This window comes from Salvelinus fontinalis, chromosome 14 (genome assembly GCF_029448725.1).
Source record: "Salvelinus fontinalis isolate EN_2023a chromosome 14, ASM2944872v1, whole genome shotgun sequence".
Classification (NCBI taxonomy): domain Eukaryota; kingdom Metazoa; phylum Chordata; class Actinopteri; order Salmoniformes; family Salmonidae; genus Salvelinus; species Salvelinus fontinalis.
Window position 1 is genome coordinate 25,953,233 of NC_074678.1, and position 14,231 is coordinate 25,967,463.

The 14,231-nt window shown below is 45.5% G+C and overlaps 1 pseudogene; it reads right to left on the minus strand.

The window, feature by feature from the left end:
* Positions 1–2,904: 2,904 nt before the first annotated feature.
* LOC129869303 (cytochrome P450 2J2-like) lies at positions 2,905–13,805 on the minus strand (annotated as a pseudogene).
* Between the last annotated feature and the right edge of the window lie 426 nt (positions 13,806–14,231).

Sequence of the window (14,231 nt, forward strand, 5' to 3'; positions counted from 1 at the left end):
GGCATTGCTCGCATTTCTTGCCTAACTTCTAACTTGCCAGCTATACTTTGTTACTGCTACATTGACACTCAGATACAGTAGGCTATAGGTCGACATTTAAACTATATAGAAAATGTTAATGTAAAGATTGTTTACATTCCTTACTCCTTTCACTATGTACAGTATGTTCATTAGAAACTGATGTTCTCTTTACACAGTGAGTAATCACATTATTTGTCATGTGTAGACCTGACTGAGAAATGTTTCTTACAAGCCCTTAACCAACAATGCAGTTAAGAAAAATAAAAGAGCAACAATAAAATGAGGCTATACACAGGGGGTACCGGTACCGAGTCAATGTGTGGGGGTAATTTCATGTTACATTTCTTTCACCATCATTAGCGTTGTTGATCTGCAATATAGTAGTACCAGCTCTGGCCCAAAGGTAGACGTGTACCACATTTACCTTTTGTATGTAGATGTTTCTGGTGGGCATTTAATGGTCCTGAAATACTGCTCTGCTTGTCATGGCACATTTCACCACCCAACTGTTATGTAAAAATCAATCATAGATTAGCCTCTGAACTGGATGGACAACCTTTGATGGCTGGATCATGTATAATGGGAGTTAACCATTTCAATATACAGTCGTGGCCAAAAGTTTAGAGATTTGACACAAATATACATTTTCACAGAAGTCTGCTGCCTCAGTTTGTATGATGGCAATTTGCATATACTCCAGAATGTTATGAAGAGTGATCAGAGGAATTGCAATTAATTGCCAAGTCCCTCTTTGCCATGCAAATGAACTAAATCCCCCAAAAACATTTCCACTGCATTTCAGCCCTGCCACAAAGGACCAGCTGACATGTCAGTGATTCTCACGTTAACACAGGTGTGAGTGTTGACGAGGACAAGGCTGGAGATCACTCTGTCATGCTGATTGAGTTCAAATAACAGACTGGAAGCTTCAAAAGGAGGGTGGTGCTTGGAATCATTGTTTTTCCTCTGTCAACCATGGTTACCTGCAAGGAAATGTGCCGTCATCATTGCATTGCACAAAAAGGGCTTCACAGGCAAGGAGATTGCTGCCAGTAAGATTGCAGCTAAATCAACCATTTATCGGATCATCAAGGAGAGGTTCAATTGTTGTGAAGAAGGCTGTAGGGCGCCCAAGAAAGTCCAGCAAGCGCCAGGACCGTCTCCTAAAGTTGATTCAGCTGCGGGATAGGGGCACCACCAGTACAGAGCTTGCTCAGGAATGGCAGCAAGCAGGTGTGAGTGCATCTGCACGCACAGTGAGACGAAGACTTTTGGCGGATGGCTTGGTGTCAAGAAGGGCAGCAAAGAAGCCACTTCTCTCCAGGAAAAACATCAGGGACAGACTGATATTCTGCGAAAGGTACAGGGATTGGACTGCTGAGGACTGGGGTAAAGTCATTTTCTCTGATGAATCCCCTTTCCGATTGTTTGGGGCACCTGGGAAAAAGCTTGTCCGGAGAAGACAAGGTGAGCGCAACCATCAGTCCTGTGTCATGCCAACAGTAAAGCATCCTGAGACCATTCATGTGTGAGGTTGCTTCTCAGCCAAGGGAGTGGGCTCACTCACAATTTTTCCTAAGAACACAGCCATGAATAAAGAATGGTACCAACACATCCACCGAGAGCAACTTCTCCCAACCATCCAGGAACAGTTTGGTGATGAACAATGCCTTTTCCAGCATGATGGAGTACTTTGCCATAAGGCAAAAGTGATAACTAAGTGGCTCGGGGAACAAAACATTGATATTTTGGGTCCATGGCCAGGAAACTCCCCAGACCTTAATCCCATTGAGAACTTGTGGTCAATCCTCAAGATGCGGGTGGACAAACAAAAACCCACAAATTCTGACAAACTCCAAGCATTGATTATGCAAGAATGGGCTGCCATCAGTCAGGATGTGGCCCAGAAGTTAATTGACAGCATGCCAGGGCGGATTGCAGAGGTCTTGAAAAAGAAGGGTCAACACTGCAAATATTGACTCTTTGCATCAACATGTAATTGTCAATAAAAGCCTTTGACACTTATGAAATACTTGTAATTATACTTCAGCATTCCATAGTAACATCTGAAAAATATCTAAAGACACTGAGGCAGCAGACATTGAACATTTATATTTGTGTCATTCTCAAAACTTTTGGCCACGACTGTACACACAGATGTACAGTATTTGTATTCACTTGACTGACTTGAGTCCTGTTAGAGCCCTTTGTGTAAGCCTTTTGTGATGGCCCCTGACCAGCGAGAGAAGGGACAGCTTTGTTTAAACTGGGTGTTATGTCAGTTATGTAACTTGATGTTCTAACTCTGTTTAGATAAATTACTGTCTGAATGAAACAGGGCTGCTCTTCTTGATAAAGACAATGATGAAACATTCACAGGTGTTTATGAAAACAAAATACAAATATTTATATCTATTTTTTGGGGGGGGGGACATTTACTTCAGCAGGAAGGTTACATTCATAAGGCACATTATAATAAAGATGCCATTGTGATTAGATGCATAAGGCACATTGTATTTTACATACAGAATGCAGCAGATATACTGTATATCTTTAGATCTAGAGTGTTCTAACAAACCATGGTGTAGATCTGGAAGGGGTTCTAACAAACCATGGTGTAGATCTGGAAGGGGTTCTAACAAGCCATGGCGTAGATCTGGAAAGGGTTCTAACAAACCATGGTGTAGATCTGGAAGGGGTTCTAACAAACCACGTTGTAGATCTGGAAGGGGTTCTAACAAACCATGGTGTAGATCTGGAAGGGGTTCTAACAAGCCGTGGCGTAGATCTGGAAAGGGTTCTAACAAACCGTGGCGTAGATCTGGATGGGGTTCTAAGAAACCGTGGCGTAGACCTGCAAGGGGTTCTAACAAGCCGTGGCGTCTATCTAAGTGTTCTAACGAGCCTTGACATACAGTCGATCTTGAAAGGGAGCGAAATCATAGTTCCCACGTTTCACTCTAGACTCAGCTAGAGTGAAACCTGGGGAGAAACGGAACTTCTGGAATGAACCGACGAAGAACAGGAAGAGCTCCATCCTGGCCAGACCCTCCCCAAGCCGCACAAGCTTACCTGGACAGATACACAGTGATGTGATGTGCTGGTGTTTTCAACTGAATCTCTGACGGCATTGTATAGGAATCCCCTACCTGTGAAGGGTTAGGACCAGTATAGACTAGGTTAGGATTACATGCAGAGAAGGGCAAGAACGCTTACCTCTGGACAAACTTGACGACCTGGTGCAGGAAGTGTCCTTGGTTGAAGGTGTCTGGTGTTTCCCTCTCCGTCTTGTCAAACAGCACCGAGGTCAGAACGTGCATCAACGCTGTTCCCTGTGAACATCACAAACAATATCCTCTGCCCTTGCCTAAATTCAGTACAATGCAAAGAACATTCACCAACAGAGTCTACCGAAATCCATTTATTGTGTCCCTTCACTAATGATCTCAAAGGACTGTATGCTGTGTGAAAGGCCGTACCTATTCACTGATAAAATCCTAAGCAGGACAGCACAAAATGAGACGCAGAGACGGGACTTCAATAAAAAGAAGGAAACTGTATTGGGTGTTTCTTTCAACTCTCCCCGGGGAAGTACAAACATAGGCCAGGGTAATAGCTATCCCCAAAAAAACTGTTGGTACTAAACGCAAAACCAACAGCTTGATCTGAACATATAACAGGGAATCATGGTGTTGTGGAATTTGCCGTAACCTCACTCTGCCCCTTCAGTCTGGTCCTTAAGAGAGCACAAACGCAATTAGTCAATTGACCTCAGGTGAGCATCATTAGTGGCTGTACTGCGGCCCACCTCCAGGAGAGGGCGCAGTCAGACCACTTGATCTGGCTGATCCCTCACACATCCCCCCCCTCGAGCCAGAACCAGGGGGGCTCGCTCCAGCCAGACCCACCAGGTCTCGGCGAGAAAGAGCATCCGCGTTACAATGTAGTTTTCCAGGCTTGTGAACCACCTCAAATGTAAACGGCTGTAGTGCTAGGAATCACCTCGTTATCCGGCTATTGTTGTCCCTCTGTCCCGCCATCCACTTGAGGGGGTTGTGGTCAGTGACCAGACGGAAACTCCTCCCCAGGAGGTAGTACCTCAGATACCCTAGTGCCCACTTAATCGCCAACGCCTCTCTCTCCACCGTAGCATTTTTTATTTATTTTATTTAACCTTTATTTAACCAGGTAGGCAAATTGAGAACACGTTCTCATTTACAATTGCGACCTGGCCAAGATAAAGCAAAGCAGTTCGACACATACAACAACACATAGTTACACATGGAGTAAAAACAAACATATAGTCAATAATACAGTGAAAAAAAATAAGTCTATATACAATGTGAGCAAGTGAGGTGAGATAAGGGAGGTGAAGGCAAACAGATATGTATAAATAAATAAAAATATAAAAAGGCCATGGAGGCGAAGTGAGTACAACACAGCAAGTAAAATAAAAACAAAAAAAAAACACTGGAATGGTTGGTTTGCATTGGAAGAAAGTGCAAAGTAGAGACAGAAATAATGGGGTGCAAAGGAGCAAAATAAATTAATAAATAAATACAGTAGGTAAAAAGGTAGTTGTTTGGGCTAAATTGTAGATGGGTTATGTACAGGTGCAGTAATCTATGAGCTGCTCTGACAGCTGGTGCTTAAAGCTAGTGAGGGAGATAGGTGCTTCCAGTTTCAGAGATTTTTGTAGTTCGTTCCAGTCATTGGCAGCAGAGAACTGGAAGGAGAGGCGTCCAAAGGAAGAATTGGTTTTGGGGGTGACTAGAGAGATATACCTGCTGGAGCGCGTGCTACAGGTAGGTGCTGCTATGGTGACCAGCGAGCTGAGATAAGGGGGGACTTTACCTAGCAGGGTCTTGTAGATGACCTGGAACCAGTGGGTTTGGCGACGAGTATGAAGCGAGGGCCAGCCAACGAGAGTGTACAGGTCGCAGTGGTGGGTAGTATATGGGGCTTTGGTGACAAAACGGATGGCACTGTGATAGACTGCATCCAATTTATTGAGTAGGGTTTTGGAGGCTATTTTGTAAATGACATCACCGAAGTCGAGGATTGGTAGGATGGTCAGTTTTACAAGGGTATGTTTGGCAGCATGAGTAAAGGATGCTTTGTTGCGGAATAGGAAGCCAATTCTAGATTTGACTTTGGATTGGAGATGTTTGATGTGGGTCTGGAAGGAGAGTTTACAGTCTAACCAGACACCTAGGTATTTGTAGTTGTCCACATATTCTAAGTCAGAGCCGTCCAAAGTAGTGATGTTGGACAGGCGGGCAGGAGCAGGCAGCGATCGGTTGAAGAGCATGCATTTGGTTTTACTTGTATTTAAGAGCAGTTGGAGGCCACGGAAGGAGAGTTGTATGGCATTGAAGCTCGCCTGGAGGGTTGTTAACACAGTGTCAAAAGAAGGGCCAGAAGTATACAGAATAGTGTCGTCTGCGTAGAGGTGGATCAGAGAATCACCAGCAGCAAGAGCGACATCATTGATGTAAACAGAGAAGAGAGTCGGTCCAAGAATTGAACCCTGTGGCACCCCCATAGAGACTGCCAGAGGCCCGGACAACAGACCCTCCGATTTGACACACTGAACTCTATCAGAGAAGTAGTTGGTGAACCAGGCGAGGCAATCATTAGAGAAACCAAGGCTGTCGAGTCTGCCAATGAGGATGTGGTGATTGACAGAGTCAAAAGCCTTGGCCAGGTCAATGAATACGGCTGCACAGTATTGTTTCCTATCGATGGCGGTTACGATATCGTTTATGACCTTGAGCGTGGCTGAGGTGCACCCATGACCAGCTCTGAAACCAGATTGCATAGCGGAGAAGGTGTGGTGTGATTCGAAATGGTCGGTAATCTGTTTGTTGACTTGGCTTTCGAAGACCTTAGAAAGGCAGGGTAGGATAGATATATGTCTGTAGCAGTTAGGGTCAAGGGTGTCCCCCCCTTTGAAGAGGGGGATAACCGCAGCTGCTTTCCAATCTTTGGGGATCTCAGACGACACGAAAGAGAGGTTGAAGAGGCTAGTAATAGGGGTGGCAACAATTTCAGCAGATAGTTTTAGAAAGAAAGGGTCCAGATTATCTAGCCCGGCTGATTTGTAAGGGTCCAGATTTTGCAGCTCATTAAGAACATCAGCTGACTGTATTTGGGAGAAAGAGAAATGGGGAAGGCTTGGGCGAGTAGCAGAGGGGAGGGCAGTGCTGTTGTCCGGGGTAGGGGTAGCCAGGTGGAAAGCATGGCCAGCCGTAGAAAAATGCTTATTGAAATTCTCAATTATAGTGGATTTGTCGGTGGTGACAGTGTTTCCTATCTTCAGAGCGGTTGGAAGCTGGGAGGAGGTGTTCTTATTCTCCATGGACTTTACGGTGTCCCAGAACTTTTTTGAATTTGTGTTGCAGGAAGCAAATTTCTGCTTGAAAAAGCTAGCCTTGGCTGTTCTAACTGCCTGTGTATATTGGTTTCTGGCTTCCCTGAAGAGTTGCATATCACGGGGGCTGTTCGATGCTAATGCAGAACGCCATAGGATGTTTTTCTGTTGGTTAAGGGCAGTCAGGTCAGGAGAGAACCAAGGGCTATATCTGTTCCTGGTTCTAAATTTCTTGAATGGGGCATGCTTATTCAAGATGGTGAGGAAGGCATTTAAAAAAAATGACCAGGCATCCTCTACTGACGGGATGAGATCAATATCCTTCCAGGATACCCCGGCCAGGTCGATTAGGAAGGCCTGCTCGCTGAAGTGTTTCAGGGAGCGTTTGACAGTGATGAGTGGAGGTCGTTTGACCGCTGACCCATTACGGATGCAGGCAATGAGGCAGTGATCGCTGAGATCTTGGTTGAAAACAGCAGAGGTGTATTTGGAGGGCAAGTTTGTTAGGATGATATCTATGAGGGTACCCGTGTTTACGGAATTGGGTGGCGCAGTGGTCTAGGGCACTGCATCGCAGTGCTAGCTGCGCCACCAGAGTCTCTGGGTTCGCGCCCAGGCTGGGCTGGGTTCGTGCCCAGGCTCTGTCGCAGCCGGCCGCAACCGGGAGGTCCTTGGGGCGATGCACAATTGGCATAGCGTCGTCCGGGTTAGGGAGGGTTTGGCCGGTAGGGATATCATTGTCTCAGTATGTAAAATGTAATGTAATGTAAAATGTATGCACTCTACTGTAAGTCGCTCTGGATAAGAGCGTCTGCTAAATGACTAAAATGTACCTGGTAGGTTCATTGATAATTTGTGTGAGATTGAGGGCATCAAGCTTAGATTGTAGGGTGGCTGGGGTGTTGAGCATGTTCAAATTTAGGTCGCCTAGCAGCACGAGCTCTGAAGATAGATGGGGGGCAATCAGTTCACATATAGTGTCCAGAGCACAGCTGGGGGCAGAGGGTGGTCTATAGCAGGCGGCAACGGTGAGAGACTTGTTTTTAGAGAGGTGGATTTTTAAAAGTAGAAGTTCAAATTGTTTGGGAACAGACCTGGATAGTATAACAGAACTCTGCAGGCAGTCTTTGCAGTAGATTGCAACACCGCCCCCTTTGGCCGTTCTATCTTGTCTGAAAATATTGTAATTGGGGATAAAAATGTCTGAATTTTTGGTGGTCTTTCTAAGCCAGGATTCAGACACGGCTAAAACATCCGGGTTGGTTAGTTTTGCTCCCTTGGGGACAGCTTATGGCTGATATACACAACGAGGTGTTCCTCCGCCTGCGACAACACGGCCCCTATCCCCATGTCTGATGCGTCTGTGAATACAGTAAAAGGCATGTTAAAGTCTGGCATCCTCAAAACAGGGTTTGTGCATAGCTCAGTCTTAAGTTCATTGAAAGCTTTTTCGGCCCTGTCGGTCCATACCACCCGCACTGGTTCTGATTTTCGGGTAAGGCCGGTCAGTGGTGCTGCTATGGTGGAATAGTTCGGTATGAAGTGCCGAAAGTATCCTGTCAGGCCCAGGAAGGCGCGCACCGCTTTCTTGTTAGCGGGCCTAGGCCACTGCTGCACCACCTGTGTTTTCTCCTTCTGGGGTTTGATGAGGCCACTGCCAATAGTGCACCCCAAGTATTTGGCTTCGTTTTAAGCCTAGGTGGCGCTTCTTAGGATTGGCCGTAAGCCCGGCTGCCTCCAGGCTTGCCAACACAGCTCTTACCTTGTTTAGGTGGTCGTCCAAGTCCTCCGTGTGTATGATGACATCGTCAGTACAGGCGAGCCTGATGAGGTCTAAGCAGGGTATCCATCAGTCGTTGGAACGTTTCTGCCACTTCATGTATACCGAACGGCCTCCGGGCGTATTGGAAAAGCCCCTCCGGCGTGGCAAAAGCGGTCTTGGGTCGATCCTGCGGGGATAAAGAGACTTGCCAATAGTTCTTGGTTAGGTCTAAGGTGTAAATGTACTTAGCATTCCCTAGCCGCTCTGAGCTCGTTCGACATGTGGCATCGAATCGGGAGATAGCATTTAGGGCCCTGAAGTCGTTACAACACCGTGTTGACCCATCACGTTTGGGCACCAGCACGATCGGGCTAGACCACTCACTTGTGGATGGCTTCATCACTCCTAGTCGTACCATTTCTCCCACTGCGGCATGCGCCACCTCTCTCCTAGCTTCGGGGATTCTATATGGCCTTAAACATACTTTGGTCCCTGGGTCTGTCCTGATATTGTGCTGGATCAGGTTAGTGCTACCTGGAATGAGCGAGAAAACTCTCCGGCTCTGTCACCGGCTCTGTTGTGCCGTTAATTTGGTTCCCATAGGGACTTACTGGCGTCGCCTCGTCCTTCCCCTTTCACCCGTATAACACCTGTGCCTGACTCTCGTGGTACAACTTCAACAGGTTGACATGGTAAATCTGCTCGGCTCGGCGCCACCCGGGCTGCCTAACCCTATAGGTCACCGTGAACACCTGCTCTAACACCTCATAGGGACCCTGCCATTGTGCTAGGAGTTTATGTTGCGGCGTTGTCCCCTGTTTTGAAAGTGTGGGGTTGGGCTGTCCAATTGTAGGACTGTGCCTGCGCAGCCTGGGCTCGCCCCATGTGTTTGTTAACCACTGGCCATATAGCAGCCATCCTATCCCACATAAGGACTACGTGTTCACTGAACAAGCGGTAGGGACATGGTTGGTTCTCCCAGGTTTTTTTTGCTAAATCCAAATTGCCTTTGCATGGTCGCCCGTACAACAATTCGAAGTGGGAGAACCCGGTAGAGGCTTGAGGAACTTAGCGCAGGGCAAACATAAGGTGGAGTAACAGAGTGTCCCCATTTTTTCCATCCTTATCCACTATGCGTCTTATTGTGCTCTTGATGGTTTTATTCAGCCTCTCTCACAAAATTAAATCTAGAATCGGCTTCCTATTTCGTAACAAAGCATCCTTCATTCATGCTGCCAAACATACCCTCGTAAAACTGACCATCCTACCGTTCCTCGACTTCGGCGACGTCATTTACAAAATAGCATCCAACACTCTACTCAGCAAATTGGATGCAGTCTATCACAGTGCCATCCGTTTTGTCACCAAAGCCCCATATACTACCCACCACTGCGACCTGTATGCTCTTGTTGGCTGGCCCTCGCTTCATACTCGTCGCCAAACCCACTGGCTCCAGATCATCTACAAGTCTCTGCTTGGTAAAGCCTCGCCTTATCTCAGCTCACTGGTCACCATAGCAGCACCAACCTGTAGCACGCGCTCCAGCATGTATATCTCACTGGTCACCCCCAAAGTCAATTCTTCCTTTGGCCGCCTCTCCTTCCAGTTCTGTGCTGCCAATGACTGGAACGAACTGCAAAAATGGAGACTCTTACCTCCCTCACTAGCTATTTATTGTATTACAAAAAAACTAGCACCAACTGTCAGAGCAGCTCACAGATCACTGCACCTGTACATAGCTCATCTGTAAATAGCCCATCCAACTACCTCATCCCTATACTGTATTTATTTATTTATCTTGCTCCTTTGCACCCCAGTATCTCTACTTGCACATTCATCTTCTGTACATCTACCATTCCAGTGTTTAACTGCTATATTGTAATTCCTTCGCCACCATGGCCTATTTATTCCCTTACCTCTCTTATCCTATCTCATTTGCACATGCTGTATATAGATTCTACTGTATTATTGATTGTATGTTTTGTTAATTCCATGTGTAACTCTGTGTTGTTGTATGTGTCGAACTGCTTTGCTTTTTCTTGGCCAGGTCGCAGTTGCAAATGAGAACTTGTTCTCAACTAGCCTACCTGGTTAAATAAAGGTGAAAATAAAAAACAGTCCGTCCGTCTGGGGGTGATAAACGCTCGTTCTAATATGCTCTACACTGTACAGTTTACACAGGTCTTTCATGAGCCGAGACATAAAGGGAGTGCCTTGATCTGTCAAAACAGTTAAGGGTAATCCTACTCTCGACAAATACATGAACAGCTTCTTGGCTATGCCTTTCGTCACTATGGTGCGCAATGGAATAGCCTCAGGATATTTGGTCGCGTAGTCCACTACTACGAGGATGTATTGGTGTCCTCGGGATTATCGTGGCAGTGGCCCCACTAGGTCCATGGCAATACGTTTTTGAATAGTGTTTCTATAATGTGAAGAGGTTTCAGGGGATTGCAAAGATGGGCCTTATCGCATGACCTGCAATATTTGGCTACGTCTCTGGTCACCCCCGGCCAGTAGAACCGGGTTAGTACCCTCTCAGCCATTTTCACCCATCCTAAATGTCCGTCTAAGACATGGGAGTGGGCCAAGTGCAGGACAGTGTCTTGATATGATCAATAGTTCGGACTCGCCCTCCCTTCTCCTACATACCCAATATAATAGGTCGTTCGTATGGCAAAATATGGGAAACGTCCTGTAGACACCCTCATCCTGTAGACTCTTCCCATCAATAACTGCGACTTTGGCCATAAGCCTTAGCACCTCCGGATCAGGACTGATTGATCAAACTCAGCTTTTTGAGTTTGAGGTAGGCCTCCGAGCTACAGCAAACAAAAGTAGAAAGGGTGCTCCCCAAAAATGACAAAAATCCAGCAAAAGTGCTTACCAAGAAAAACTTCCAAAACGGCAAGATGTTTTTAATATACACTACAGTTCAAAGTTTGGGGTCACTTAGAAATGTCCTTGTTTTCCATGAAAACATACTTGAAATGAGTTGCAAAATGAATAAGAAATATAGTCAAGACGTTGACAAGATTATAAATAATGATTTTTAATTGAAATAATAATTGTGTCCTTCAAACTTTGCTTTTGTCAGAGAATCCCCCATTTGCAGCAATTACAGCCTTGCAGACCTTTGGCATTCTAGTTGTCAATTTGTTGAGGTAATCTGAAAAGATTTCACCCCATGCTTCCCGAAGCACCTCCCACAAGTTGGATTGGCTTGATGGGCACTTCTTACGTACCATATGGTCAAGCTTCTCCCACAACAGGTCAATAGGGTTGAGATCCAGTGACTGTGCTGGCCACTCCATTATAGACAGAATACCAGCTGACTGCTTTTTCCATAAATAGTTCTTGCATAGTTTGGAGCTGTGCTTTGGGTCATTGTCCTGTTGTAGGAGGAAATTGGTTCCAATTTAAGCGCCGTCCACAGGGTATGGCATGGTGTTTCAAAATGCAGTGATAGCCTTCCTTCTTCAAGATCCCTTTTACCCTGTACAAATCTCCCACTTTAACACCACCAAAGCACCAACAGACCATCACATTGCCTCCACCATGCTTGACAGATGGCGTCAAGCACTCCTCCAGCATCTTTTCATTTTTTCTATGTCTCACGAATGTTCTTCTTTGTGATCCGAACACCTCAAACTTAGATTTGTCTGTCCATAACACTTTTTTTCAATCTTCCTCTGTCCAGTGTCTGTGTTCTTTTGCCCATCTTAATCTTCTTTTTATTGGCCAGTCTGAGATATGTATTTTTCTTTGCAACTCTGCCTAGAAAGCCAGCATCCCAGAATCGCCTCTTCACTGTTGACGTTGAGACTGGTGATTTGCGGGTACTATTTAATAAGCTGCCAGTTGAGGACTTGTGACGCGTCTGTTTCTCAAACTAGACACTCTAATGTACTTGTCCTCTTGCGCAGTTGTGCACTGGGGCCTCACACTCCTCTTTCTATTCCGGTTAGAGCCAGTTTGCGCTGTTCTGGGAAGGGAGTAGTACACAGCATTGTACGATATCTTCAGTTTCTTGGCAATTTCTCCCATGGAATAGCCTTCATTTCTCAGAACAAGAATAGACTGACGAGTTTCAAAAGAAAGTTATTTGTTTCTGGTCATTTTGAGCCTGTAATCAAACCCACAGATGCTGATGCTCCAGATACTCAACTAGTCTAAAGAAGGCCAGTTTTATTGCTTCTTTAATCAGAACAACAGTTTTCAGCTGTGCTAACATAATTGCAAAAGGGTTTTCTAATGATCAATTAGCCTTTTAAAATGATAAACTTGGATTAGCTAACACAACGTGCCATTGGAACACAGGAGTGATGTGTTGATATTCCATTAAAAATCAGCTGTTTCCAGCTACAATAGTCATTTACAACATTAACAATGTCTACACTGTATTTCTGATCAATTTGATGTTATTTTAATGTGAGTGAGTAATGTCATGTGAGTGTTCCAACTCGTCTGCCATGAATTTGTAATTCGAGGTTTTTCTTGGTAAACCCTTTTGCTGAAAATCCAGAAACTTTCTGTACAAAAATGTTAGTTTGATCCACAGAGGTCATTATCTCACCCTATATGTGTGGGTGTTTGATGAGGAAGACCAGGGCCAGAGCACGATGGTGGAGGGAGTCTCAGTGCTGGCCAGGAACAGCACCAGGTTAGCCTCCTGGAAACCATCCTCACTGGAATGCTTGTGCTCTCAGCAGAGGGACCAGGGATGGAGGCCAGCATTACATTCCAAACAAAATGTATAACAGTGTATGAACCGCCAAGGGTGTGTGGATCCACTTCAGGACTGTTAACAGCTTGAATACCTGTCAAAATTATTACTCCTCTCATTTGTTTTTGAAACAACACACTAGATCTTCTCTCCATTCTACCATAGCCAAACAGTTTTCCATAGTAAGAGCGGCTTACGTTCTCTATCTCAGTGAGGAAGGTGTCAATGTAGTCTCTGGGGTTGCTGGTGTTCATGTCCTGCCTGTGTCTTTCCACGTCCTCCCTGATGAGTTCCTCCAGGGCCATATAGTAGCTGAACATGCTGTTGTGAGGTCCTAGGAGACGCTCCATCAGCGTGGAGAACACGTCATACAGCTACAGTACACAGAGGGAACATGCCATGGTCTGTCAGTCAAAGCTAGATACCTTGGGGGAGTTGTAATCATGCTTATTGCCACCAGGGTCATTACACGGAATTTAAATGGAATCAAGCCCAACCCAGTGAAGAAGTCATCAAGTCATTCATCTCCAGGTGTATTTCCTCCTCCAGTCAGTTCCTACCAAGCCCCACATGTTTCTCTCCAGCCAGATGGCCTCGTTCAAGTACTTCAGCAGGGTCTGGAAGTTGTGGTCTCTGTAGTCAAACCTCTTCCCAAACAATATCTGGCAGATGATATTGGACACGGCATTGTTGAACATGGATGCAGGGTAGAAGGCTCCGCCTGAGAAAAGAAAGCGAGGGGATTGACCCGTTTGGCAAGTCAGCATTGTGACATCACACATAAATCAGTGCCTCTGCATCTCTTCCCTCTCTCCTGTACCTGTCTCCTTCCTCTACCCTTGTTCCCCTTTTGCTCTCCTCTTCCTACTTCTCTCCATCTCATCCTGTAGGTAACACATCTCCTCACAGATGACCCCCTCCATGGAGTGATGTGACCGACATGGTTTAAACTCCACAAGACTGTCTTGCTGAGCTTAAGTTTAGTCATAACCCACTGGGCACAAACTGGTTTAATCAACGTTATTTCAACGTAATTTGTCAATGTATTGTGACGTGGAATCTACATGAAAAATGCATTGGATTTGAAAAATGTCATGAACATAAACTGTTGTTTTGAGGTTGGAATTTCAACCACAGGATTGTCATCATTGTAACCAATTTTCAACATAGACAAATCTTGTTTAAAATATGTTGAATTTGTACCTTTGAAATATCAGAACTTCAGTGTTATGTCCACTATTAGAATAAAACAATAGGCTATGCAGCACCTCCTACTGGGGAGTTGATCTGTCTACAGCTATTATTTTGGTCTCCCAACCAGGGTTTTAACCATGCCCAGCTCTGATTGG